Genomic DNA, 13,008 nt, shown 5'->3' on the forward strand with positions numbered 1-13,008 from the left:
TCTATCAACAAAAGGGCCCTGGAGCACCTGCATGGCTGTTTTGTCAACAGAACGCTGTCCAAAGAGGTGTTTGTACCTCTCACCACTCAGGTGTAAAACCCGGCACATCTGCTGGCAGTGTTGTCGACAAACTGTCAACAAAGCCCATCTGCCATGTAGACAGTCTGCAGATTTTTCTGGCAAAGCCCAGTTTTGCCAGGAAAAGCCGCTCATGTAGATGTGGTCAGTGTGTAAAAGGGCTTACGTAATAAGGGTCTATGCCAGTAGCTAATTGCCAGTCATAAGACTAAGGTCTGAAGATGCAAGTTTGCTAGCAATTTACATGGCTAAAACATACAAGATGTGGCAACCACTAGAGTCAAAATAAATGTGAAGTTATAATACAGCATGCAGACTTCTATGACACACAGAGTAAGCAAAAATAACTAGCATGGGTACAAGAAAGGAAAACATAAGCACATGAGATAAGGGCCTGTGCTGGAAAAAAAAAAAAAAAAAAAAGGCTTCGTCCTGCTGTGAACCACTACACAGGCTGGATCTAGAGCTAACCTAACCCAAAATATGAATGTGCTCATGTATATGGGGGTTGATCCTATATTAAAAACAATCACACAGCCCTGTTGCAATTACTTTAATTGGTTTAAGAATACTTTGAAAATACAATTTAATAAATCCTTTTATTATTCTCAGTGATGTTATTCATCACATTGGACTATAAAATAAGAGAGCAGTTCTGGGAATGGGTCACATAAAGATAGTGCCACACCTCATTTGGCACTTACACTTAACCTTTGGCTTTGTGCCTAATAAGCCATCTGAGATATTACAATAACTCAGCATGATATACACAATGTTACATTTTCTTCCTTACATTTATGCCAAAGCAATATTAATGGTGGGTAGGTTACATTACACCAATTTCTGGACCAGATGTTGCCATCTGACCTCAGGCAAAATTCCCCTTAAAGGCAGTGGGAGCTCTGCCTGAGGTGACACGCAGAAGACATGTTAGCTGATGGAAAAAAAGAAAAAGAAAAAAAAGTTTGAAGAAACATATTTAGTCATAAAAACATTACAGAATAAAAGTGTGCCTTATCATATTCACAATCCTTGCTTTGAAAGCAGTAAACTTCTTTAAAATCACATTAGACTAGATTGTGCCAAAACCCCAGGCATTCAAGAATGGCCAGATGAAGTAACTGTTTCCATACTTTGGCAAGGACCAAGGAAGGCCAACACTGACAGTAGCATGAAACTTGTGAAGGGGGGTGTACATCTCTCTCCTACATAATGGCCAGCAGAGATTCACAAGCCAGGTGTGTGGTCCTCCATTACCTCTGGAAGGATGAGGTCTGTTCTTCATACACAATGGGTAGAATTTTCAACGGCACTTTAATTACTTAGGCTCCTAGGTCTCATTTTCTAAAGTGATGCAGACACTTAGAAAACCTAATTGCCCTTATTTTTTAGTAACATGACAGCTAACTGCATAAGGCACTTCCAAAAATTGCATCAAATACTGCTACAAGCAGCTGCCAGTACACAGATCAATTTTATCCATTTTACTTTGTATCACTTTCATAGTACAATCTTAGTAAGGACATAAATTTAAAAGATATTTATCTTTTAAACTAGAACTATCTTTTCAGTAGCCAAAGTAACTTTAAGAGAAATGAGTAAAGGAACAAACACACTGTAAAGAAATCAAGGCATATCCTCGGTCTTGTTCACACAAAATACAGTAGAACTCTGAGAAATGTGCACTCCAGTTGCCTGCATCTCAGTTTAACATGACTCAGGGTGGTGGGGAGCTGGTGCCTCGCTCTGGGCTGCCCGCCACTCACAGGAGCGGGGAAACTGACCAGCTGTGAGCAGCGGGGAGCTGGGAACCAGACTCTAGCTCCCTCCCACAGGCACAGGGAAATTGACCAGCACTGGTCAGTTTCCTGTTTCCTGTGAGCAGTGGGGAGCTGGGAGCAAGGCTCCAGCTCCCACAGAAGAGGGAAAACTGACCAGCGCAGCTAATTCAATTTAGCAGCTGGAAATGGGAAGGAAGAATAGTATACAATTAGTTTCCTCTGAACCACCAGCATGTGCTCCACATTTCACAGAACACTGAAACTTTAGTTCACATATGCTTACACTTGTGCAATACAGACATAACTAAAAACAGACTAATTTTGACTAATAGTATAACAAAATTAAATCTAAGCTGATGGCTTTAAAACTATTTTCTGTATTTGTCCAAATGGAATTGATTCATTTAATGATAAATTAAGCAATTGGAAAGTTTGGTAGCACAGATAATTATGTCCATGTCACCATTTAATATCCACCGTAAGTCGGTGTAAAGAAAACATTACAATATGTACAGGGCTGTGCAGATACAAATTTATACCTGCAGGTGTGGCTATCCATGGATGTAAACTGATGCTATGAAAGGAGCAGAACATGGAGCCACTGCTTGCAGGAGTTAGTGTCTTGTGTCTGACACAGATGTACTGCCCAGTGCCCCCAGTCCTTCATGTAGCTGTCTGCATTTGCTGTTCAGGGGCATGCCAGTGAACCTGGTGCCTGTCTCATTCACAGAAGCACCACAGCCACAGTGGAGGAGATGCTGAGACAGTGCACTGGCTCCTGTGAGTGGCAGCTCCACATTCTGTTTCTTTCACTGTTCTGCATCCACAGATAAAAACATATCCATGCAAGGTGCTAACAATATGACAGCTGTGGCATTAAATGAGTTCAAAGTCTTGCTACACTTCCTTATACAGTGGCTTTCAACTTCTGGTCCATAGATCCTAGAGGTCTACAGACTAGGTGTAAGATTTCCAAAGGGTCTGCAAATCTATTTGAAACTACCTAGTGATCAGCAAATGAAAAAAGGTTGAAAACCGCTGTCCTAGTAAGTAGTTGTGCATATCATAACAAATGAACAGTTTTGAAGAAGAAACCTTTACAAGTAGAAACCTTCTCAGAGAGCTGAGGTATTCTATTCTATGGACACAGAACCTGAATCACCTTTTCACCAAATAGGAACTTTCTGAAGATCAAGTTTTAGGCATAGCAAATAGGCAGTACAAGGAAGTCCTTAATATATGCTACTTTAGGCAGTACCAGTTCTGTCTATAAATCTCAGTCAATACAATTTTTGAAGCACTAGAATCACTTATAAAGTGAACGTTGACATGAATCTCCTACTTCAAATGTCAAAACTTCTATCTGTCAGCAATTAGTACATAACACCTACCTTTTGGCACTTCCTGCCCAAAATTTTAATATTAACATTTGCTAGCATACATAGAATATAACTACTTTTTATTTATATTATTAATATATCACTACACAATTATTATAAGCATTCAATTAATTGATCACTATCAACAGTCAATAAAATTTTCAGATCAATAATCAGTATTTAGAGTAGGTCATCAAATTCATTTATAGGTAGACAAATTCTGGTAAAAGTGTACTTAGTAGCATGCTTTGCAATACACCATAATTTTAGGTAGCATCTTTCACATATTTTTCCCACCATATAATGGGCAGCATAGCATAATGGCATAGGACAAGGTCAGGAAAGCATGTTAAATTCACTAGGAATGATGTAAAGATTTGATAAACTTGCTAGTATGAGAACTAACTAAACAGCATATTGGTCATCGTGTGAAACAAGTGGTTTACATCATGTATTAAAATAAAACCTCCATTATTGTAGCACGCCTTTCATCTGAGAGGATTTGCTCCCTCCCATCACTTTCCTCCATTTTTAAATACAGAAATGCATAACACACAAATTTTTGCAAGACAGTTAGGAGCAAGCAAACAAAAGACTAATGATTTTGATACCATAGAAGCCATTTACTGTATGTGTACGTGGCAACTCTGTCCCTCTATAACATCAGAACAAGTTTTGGTAGATTTTTTTTCTTGATATGTGATCGTTTGAAAGATTGGTGCTGGTGCTTCCTTGGACTTTTCACCGATTTACTTTCGGAGATTAATAATTTCTGGCTGGGGTTATTCAAACATCTGATCCTGCATGGTGCCAAATGTCCTCAACTACCAAGAAAGTCAACAAAATGAATAGGCTCACACCCATGAGCAGAAATGGAGAAGTGTGACTGGACAAAGAAATAAGAATAATCCGATTATTCAAGGGAGGAAAAATATTTTATTTTTCAGGGCAAGAATAAACCATAATCCTTCTCATCCTGAAATAAGATATAATTGCAAATATAAATCACAAACTGACACTACGGATGTGACCAAAAACAACGGAAGTGTTGGAAAGACAAAACTTGCACAGTACTTGAGCATCACCTCTGGGTTAGATATTGCAGGGGACTCCCAAGAGTCGATGGTTTCTCTCTTACATGCTACAAAACTTCAGCACTCTGACACCCAAGTGTGATGAATTATAAGAATGGAAATCTAGCTCCTATGTTCTGTATTTTCTTGATCTGATTATTTGTGACACAGCCTTACCATTATTCTGTAATAACTTTTGTGAACATTATTACAAATAATGGACAGACAATATTTATGTCAAGCACTTTTTTTTTTAAAAAATCAGATTTTATTTTGTGAAGCACATGGTACAATGTATTTCAATAGCAACTTGCAAACTACATTCACACATTAGTACCATTATGCTAAGTGCTATCTATCCCACTGTGCAGTTTTGCTTTGTGAATTTTTACCTTCTTCCATGAACACTTTTAGCCACTGATCGCACAGCCTTTCAGTGTTTTCTGCCTTTTCCTTTAAATAAACTGGCTCTGGCTCCTTCCATCTGGTTCCCCTTCCGTCAGCAACCCTGCACCTGTTCACACCTCCTCTCCTGTTGGATTCCACTGAACATTTCCTCCTCTGCCAGGGCTATTCTGGCACTCGCAACCTTTCTGTCATTCAATCCATCTGTCAGAAGTGAACTTTGTTTACTGCAAGCTTCTGCTTTCTTCTTCAAGAAGCAAAGCCCCTCAAGGTCATTGTCAAATGAACTGTCGGTACAGATTTAAATCTACTTCTGCTAACCAGCAGAATATGAAGTTCTATACAGTGATATATTTGTGAAAATTACATTTGGGTATAGGAAAACAATAACATGGAGGTAAAACAGGACTATTAACAGTCATGTTCAGATCAATATGTCTTCTTCATACAGGTCTGTATTTTTTAAAAAAACAGTACAATGCTTTAAATATTTTCTGATCAGACAAAAGATAAAATACCATTGCTTAATAAATAGAAGATTTACAATTAAACCAAAATACTACATTCTCTGCTTAAAGGAAATCTGTGCTGCAGCACATAAAATATGTTAAGATAAAGTATTTACTAAAACTGAGTCAGGAAGAAAGGAACAGCAGGACAAGTTCACAATCAGATTATTTTAAATATCCAAAAATAGCCCACATCAATTATTATATTAGGTTTAACATATAGCACCCTAATTTCTTTGAATTAATTATTCTTGTAAACTCTTGTATATCATGTTAAAATACAGGACTTTTAAGATAATCATTTATTAAAACTGAAGCCTAAAAATATAATATTCTCGTTCTGTCCTTGTGCAAGATGGATGTATAATTATGTAAAATTAGAATAAATTATAAAAAATGGGTTAGGACAGAGATAAACATCATATTGTCAACAGGATCCATTATGTGTACCTATTGATGCAATAATCACTGTTTTCACACACAGTTTCTGATAACCACATACTACTGCATTATTAACTTGTCTTAGTCTTACTCTTCTCTAATAGGAAATATCCTTCAATCTGCTGTTCTTTAAGAAACAGAATATTGATTCAACAAAAGGAAAAAGTGTTCCAGTTAAAAAAAAAAAAACCAAACACTTCAAAAACACCTGTAATTATAATGAACCAAAACATTTTATTCAGCATCCTACAGGGAAAGGGAAAAAAAAATCAAGTGTTAAACTTTCAGGGATAAATTTAGGATCTCTGTCAGTAAACAGAACTTCATTAGCTGAAATTGAGTTAGATCTGTTTACATTAGGTCTGAATTTGGCTCAAAGTTTAAAATTAAAGACTTGTATAGTATTTTGACAAATTAATACTAAACATAGATCAATTTACTACCAGATACATCATCTGTTGGGGTACTCCTCTGTTCTCTGTGATTCAATGATTCCTTTCTTCCATTTTGTTTCTGGGGGTCCATGAGTGCTACATGGATGGGTGAGGGGTGCATGCAAAAGTGTTAGAAATTTGTAGAAAGAGGCTTGAGGGGCAAGAGGAGCACATAGCAAAATCCCACATAATGACAAAGCCATTTTTATTCTTCCCTATCCCTTACTTTGTGATTCACACTCGGCAGTACAAATGTTATGGCCAGACAGGGAAAGAAGCCAGGCTTCCGCCTTCTTACTTCTCCAAAAACGGCCTTAGAATTTTAAAATGCTAGAAGCAGTGTCGACCAGTAGTGGCATTTTGGTTGAGCTCAGAAAGTTCACTCTTGCTGCTGATCCACTAAACAAAAAAAAAAAAAAAAATCACACTAGCTTTAGCTGACTGAGGTGATGTGGTGAGACCCATGAGATAGCCAAAGCTATCTAGGTAATTTTTCCACACTACGGAAGCATTTTACATGAAACATGTGGGATGATGTTCCTAAATGTCAAATTTTACAAAATTGTATGCCCAATCCTGCAACTATTTGAGTGAATGAGAGTTTTATCACAGACTTCAGTGAGTAGCACAGCCTTTAGGCCTGTGATGAAGCCCTTATTACATAACTATTTCAGGATTGGATCCTTACATAGGTGAGAAAAATTAACATTGTTACTCCCTAGAATGAAAATGACTGATTGTATTTTAAAAAGCACAGTGAAGCTTTCAAATAATTAAAATTAACATTAGGAAAATGTTAATCAAAACTTTATAAAGAAAACGTATTTAAACTTCCTTAAAAAGCCTTTCAGATATGCAAGAGAAAACAAGTGCTCTCTAACAACATAAATCAGAATCAACTAATTTCAAAATTAGTAAGAAATATAGCAGACTTAGATGCATTCTTCTGAAACACTTTAAAATAAAAACGTGTGTTATTCCATTCCCAAGCTGTACAAAAATCTATTGAATTTATATAAATATAATAGGATATAAATATATGTAAATATAAAATATATATATATATATACACACACACACATAATATAAATATAAATATATATTTACTCAATCTGTAAACTTTAATAGATTAGTTCTGAATAACTTTTTTTTAAAAAAAGACATTTAAAATATTTTGAATTTTCTTGTAGTCACTTGATATCTTCTCTGAATTACATTGCTTGTTTAGAAGTACTCAAGTATTGTTACCTGCTACCATTGCAAATTTTTGTCTACGTACGGAAACAGTTTGATCACTTCAACAGCCCAATTTGTTGTATAAAAGATAAAATGATTAGTGGAATTCTCTTTTCACCAGTGGCAGGTTAAACACTACAAAGTAAATTTCGATAGAATTAAAATGGGAATCAGAAAGCATGTCACTGCCTTTCTTTAAAGAAACTTGTATGGTAGAAAAACATATCAGATTAAATAGCAACTAGCAAGGTTTGTTTTTTTTTTTTTAGTCAAAAAAGGAAAATCGTTGATTATAAAGCTTTTTTATCCCTAATTAACTAACATGATTGTGAATTCCTTACTTATTGTTGTTTATATTGACTTTATTTCTGTTTTCTCTTACATCTTCATTCACATTTAAATACCCACAGCATATACCTTAAACATTGTTTAAATACCTTTATCTATAGTCATGTACAAATAATCATGTAGTATCTTGACTGCTTATTAAATGAACTGGTATAGCAATTTCTAAAAGGCACTGCCAGAAGACGACACAGCCGATCTATTTCAAGTCATTCAATATTAGTCTTTATAAAGCAGCATATGGTCTTATGATGGCAGGTAAAATATTTTACCTTCTATAATAACTCAGAGCAGCTAATTTATCTACATACTGTATAATGAGATAAACAATATTAGCAGCATTAGAAAAATCTGTAGGCAGGGAAGAGATCTAGTTTCTCCCCCTCCCCTGTTTTATTAATTTTTTTCCTCCTATACATTTGTACAGTTGCTAGCAGAGGTTATTCATTCTTCTATCCCCTTTCACAATTACCTTAAAGCAAGACCTTTTCAGTTGTAGAAATATTTGCAGTTCCTACAGATGCAGGACAAAGAACTGAGAAATTTTCATTGAGTTGCTTAGGGAAAAAGAAAAAAGGCTTTTGCAAGAATCTGTTACAAGTAAGCAGAGTGAATGACACCTTTCAAATCTACTACAATCATTTACTAATGTGCTGCTATATCAAATAAATAATTTTTGACAGCACCAAATTAGATTTATTGCAGAAACTGCTGCATAAATAGCATATGGCTATGTTATACCACCTATTTCAGATCCCTGTAAGCTTCCTCCCCTCCCCGCTCAAAATGAATAATTGAGCCTATCTATAAATCTTCTGTAAAAGAGAGACATACAAGTTCAAAAACAGATGTAGATGTGCATTACTTTGTTAACAGATGAGCTCAGCATCCACAACTCAACTGTATATCTGAATTTTTAGTATATACCATGGTGAACTTAACTAGTTAATAATACTATATAATCAATAAGTCAGTTCTTCTTCATTATACTTGGGGATATTTTATCTTCTGTGTTACACTCCTGTTTCCTTTTCTCTTTCAAGCTGACAGTTATGACCTTAGTGCCTGATCTCACAATTCTTATGCACAGGAACAATTGTTACTCATGTGAGGAGTTCTATTTACTTAAGTACAATGTACTCATGTGCCTGAAAATTACAGGACTGGGACCTCAGATCCACCAGGCTATCACTTAAGAGGAAGGAAATGGCTTCGCCTCACCAAATTCAAACAAGTGGTAAAATAACATAAAATATGACAGTCAACTGAAGAACCCAATCCTGCAAGGCACTGAATGCCAACTCATTAACATCAATGGCAGTAGGGTCTGCCAGCAGGATCAGGCTCTAAATCAATGTTTGGATATCTGTACATTTATCTCCAATTCTCTCATTGTGTATATTAAAATATGGAACACACTATCAGTCATATCTCACAAAACCATATTTTTGCAAGGGTTATACCACACAATTTCTGGGTAGCAAATATTCAAAATGCAACGTTGTCACAAAATTAGCTCACCAATGAGTTAAAGCACTCCTTTTATTGTACAATGATCAGAAATTCCTTATTTTATAAAAGTTTATGCACTTTCTGCAGTAAAAAGACATTGCAAGGTCTTATCTCAGACCAGTGGGCACACCACTGTAAACATCATGGAGCTCTGTAGCTACCCTGCAGCTTCCCTCTCTGTGGTCAGTCTTCCCAGCTGCCCTATCTGTTACTGTCTGATTAGTTCTGCTAAGGAGCCCCTCCCCTGCCAGCTTTCAGTGCCATCTGTTCTACACAAGATGGCTGCTACCCAGCAACCTAACACTGCCCTCCTACCTGGCACCCAGCTACCATCCTTACCCCAAAGTGCTAACACAGGTTCGCAGTGCTGGCAGAGTCAGGATTTCATTACTACTACTTTGACAAGTGCAGGGTTGTTTGTAATTTCTCTTTTATCCTGATTTTGATTGTACAACCACCTCCCACTGATTCAGTTTGCTTCAGTTTTGTTGCTCACAGATTTTACTCTCCACATTAATCTCCCTCTGGCATGTTACTGCATCTGTTCCCTTTTTTATTATTAATTTTCAAATTCCCACCATTTTTGACAAAAAGGAGGTAATCTACACTCTGCTTCTGCCCATTTCATTTTCTTTAATTTGGAAGATAAGTATGAAAGCATGCCAAAGAAGTTAATTCTCCGTTAACAGTTTATTTTCTGGCATCCCAATGCCTTTGTATGTGAAAAACAGATAGAAATAAATGTTGACTAAATGAATCACAACACCAGTCACAACTATCCCTAAATTTAATGAAAATTAAAAAAAAGATTTAAAAATCTATTCCATAAATTCATTAGCTATATGGGTTGTTTCATGTTGTTATTCCTTCCCACACTATTTTTATAGATAAAGCTGTTCATGTAAAATAGTGTATTAAAATGTTTAAAATGAAGTGTTGGTTATGCTATCTTGGCTTTTCCCCATTTATTAATGTTTTTCCTATGTTCATTAATCAGTAGTCTACAAAAATGAGACATTGTCCACTGCCACTAATTAACAGTGTCCATTAATACTAAAAATGAAATCTCATCTATACTAAAAATGAAATCCCTCATCTATCATCACTAAGGCACTGCTTATGATGTGCTAAAGTTGCTGAAAAAAGGCAACACAAAATAATTCTGCAGATACCTAACAGATATTACTTTGAAAACAACACAGTTGATTCTAGGTTTTGTACAGCTTCAATAAAGGATAGTGAGTAGCAGCAGGAGACTTTTACTGTAAATAGAGAAGATAGGTTATATTTTTATATTCTAAAGTAGAATATAGCCTAAACTACAGATTAAAAACAGTCTAATTCTGACAAAGAATTCTGGTGACATCATAAACAATGACAGCAGAGCTCCAGCAATTTAATAATGTCACAAGAACCCAGAGGTAGAATGATAGGTTTAATTTATATACCTTATTTATTATACATGGACTGCAATTAATGTCAATGGAGCTGTTGAAAACTTGCTAGAGGCTACTAGAAGCATTGATGTACTGTAGCTATTTGAAGCCACAAAAGGCCATAGCACTGCTGAAAACCACTGTCTGCCCTAAAAGATATTTTCTTCAAATGTGTTATTTTCTGAAGATATTTTGTCATCAAATATTTGGTGATATTTCAATATTATGTACATTTTTCCTCAGAAAAGTACAAAGTGACTGCCAACAGCCACAATCATCACCGTGCTATAAACTTCTACAAATATGTGATCTTTAAAGAGCAACCCAAACATTCAAATTAGCCAGCAAGGTCACACATTGAAAGTGAGGGTGACACATATTATTCAAGTCATGTTTTCCCCATTTACAAAGCTGGAATTCACTCTACTTGCAATGACTTAAAAAAAAAAAAGTGAAAACAAATCTCTGCTTTAATTTTCTTTTCCAGAAAAATCTGGGAGGACATATGAGTTTGTTCTGATACCTATCATAAGGATTTCTAATATCCATAGTCCAGAGGAGATAAAATGACCCAAACAAAGTGGAAAAACATTGGACTTAAAAATGACAGAATTACACCCAACATTTATTCACTTTTCCTTGAATTTATGTCTCTTCTCTTTGATAAGGGCCTCCCTCCTTAAAACACAACTAAAACTGAAGCAGAGGCACTAACTTTTGGTTACTTTGTGTAATGACAGAATTCATACTTACTTTTCAGTGACACAAGCAGAGGGAAAGAATTATTTTAATAAATTAAATGACATCAAAATCTGGTAATTCTGATTACCATATTGCATCTCCTGTTTGATCTCAAACATAATAGTACTACAATAATTTTGGCAATAAATCTCTCACAAACTAACAGGCCTGAATGCTGCATGCCTTTTGAAAGGTGCAAATCAAGTATTCAGATAACATGGTACAGTGAGGCTTTATTAGCCCCAGGCTTTCTTCCTTTAGCAGTTGTACATGAAAATTCAGATTGGAATTCAACAGGTGAGATATTCGCCCTTAATTACTATTTTATAACCACATAGGGCCTGAAACCAATGTGTTAAAATTCACATTATGGAGAAGCTGCAAATCCAGGAAGAAGGGGGGCAATGCCATATGCAAGATTACAATGGTTATTATTCCAGGGCAGTGAAAATGCCCTTTTCTTCTGTCATTTCTAAATACAGAAGTTGGAATTATCACCTGGATTCAAGGAACAAACATATATGCACATTATCTAAACATCAAGGCTTCCAATGCAGCTAATTAGACACATTCCAGTGATCCAGAAGCAAAGGTGATATGAGAGAGACAAATAGTTTAAATAAAATATCAAAACAAAAAAGCAGTCAAGTAGCACTTTAAAGACTAACAAAATAATTTATTAGGTGAGCTTTTGTGGGACAGACCCACTTCTTCAGACCAGAGCCAGACTCAATATTTAAGGCATAGAGAACCAAAACAATAATCAAAGTTGACAAATCAGAAAAAAAAAATACTTGGCTTAATCTAATTCTTGACTCCCACCCCCCCGGCTCTCTGATTTGCTCACCTTGACATTTTTTTTTCTGATTTGTCAACTTTGTTTACTGTTTTTGGTTCTCTATGCCTTAAATATTGAGCCTGTTCTGGTCTGAAGAAGTGGGTCTGTCCCACAAAAGCTCATCTAATAAATTATTTTGTTAGTCTTTAAAGTGCTACTTGACTGCTTTTTTGTTTTGATAACATATAGACTAACACAGCTCCTTCTCTGTTACTAAAATAAAATAGTAATTCTTTAACATTTTTTTAACAAGTATACTTCTTTAACTGATAACCAGCTTAATTTGTCTGATCAAACCAGGGTTTAGAAAGTGAATGTATGGGGCACAAGGTCATGCAAAGGTGGGTGAGAAGTTTCCCTTGCAAGAAAGAGAAACATAAAACTCAGTGGATAATTCCCTTCTCAAAACACACACACTTCAGGCCTGGACTGCATGTTCTCATTTAATCCAACTGATATACAATATTTACTTTATAACTGCCCAGTACTTAAATCAGATATTTTGATTTTATTTTTTCTTACATTCAAAATACCTAGACTGATGTTCACTGATAGCTCACCAGCCTTCTGCTTAATAATATGTTATTTTGACAACAAAGTGAGAGCTGTAGACTACTGAGTCCCACTTAACTCTTTGAATTCCTCTACATCAGTGTTTCTTAAACTTTTTGAGACCACAGAACACCAAACAAAAATATTTTTATGCGGAACACCTATCAAAATTTTCTTCAAAAATATCTCAGACCAAAACTAAAACAAAAAACAAACCACCACCACACTGGAAAAACAAAACGAAGTAA

General features: G+C 35.6%; 1 protein-coding gene across 7 annotated transcripts in view; it reads right to left on the reverse strand.

Moving 5' to 3' along the window:
• Positions 1 to 13,008, reverse strand: part of SDCCAG8 (SHH signaling and ciliogenesis regulator SDCCAG8) — a 160,133-nt gene that overhangs the window by 73,410 nt on the left and 73,715 nt on the right. The gene's annotated exons all lie outside the window — the stretch shown is intronic.

Source organism: Carettochelys insculpta, chromosome 3, assembly GCF_033958435.1.
Source record: "Carettochelys insculpta isolate YL-2023 chromosome 3, ASM3395843v1, whole genome shotgun sequence".
NCBI lineage: Eukaryota > Metazoa > Chordata > Testudines > Carettochelyidae > Carettochelys > Carettochelys insculpta.